Consider the following 248-nt stretch of genomic DNA (forward strand, 5'->3'; position numbering starts at 1 on the left):
AATGGCTATCTTTTCTGATATGGTGGAAGATATAATGGAAATTTTCATGAATGACTTTTAGTTTTTGGTACACCTTTTGATCATTGTTTGCATAATTTAGCTCTTGTTTTACAGAGATGTGAAGATAAAAATCTAGTCCTAAACTGGGAGAAGTGTCATTTCATGGCTCAAGAATGGATCATGCTTGGCCATAGAGTGTCATCTAAAGGAATTGAGGTTGATCGAGCTAAAATTGCAACCATAAAAAA

This window comes from Juglans microcarpa x Juglans regia, chromosome 3S (genome assembly GCF_004785595.1).
Source record: "Juglans microcarpa x Juglans regia isolate MS1-56 chromosome 3S, Jm3101_v1.0, whole genome shotgun sequence".
NCBI classification, from domain to species: domain Eukaryota; kingdom Viridiplantae; phylum Streptophyta; class Magnoliopsida; order Fagales; family Juglandaceae; genus Juglans; species Juglans microcarpa x Juglans regia.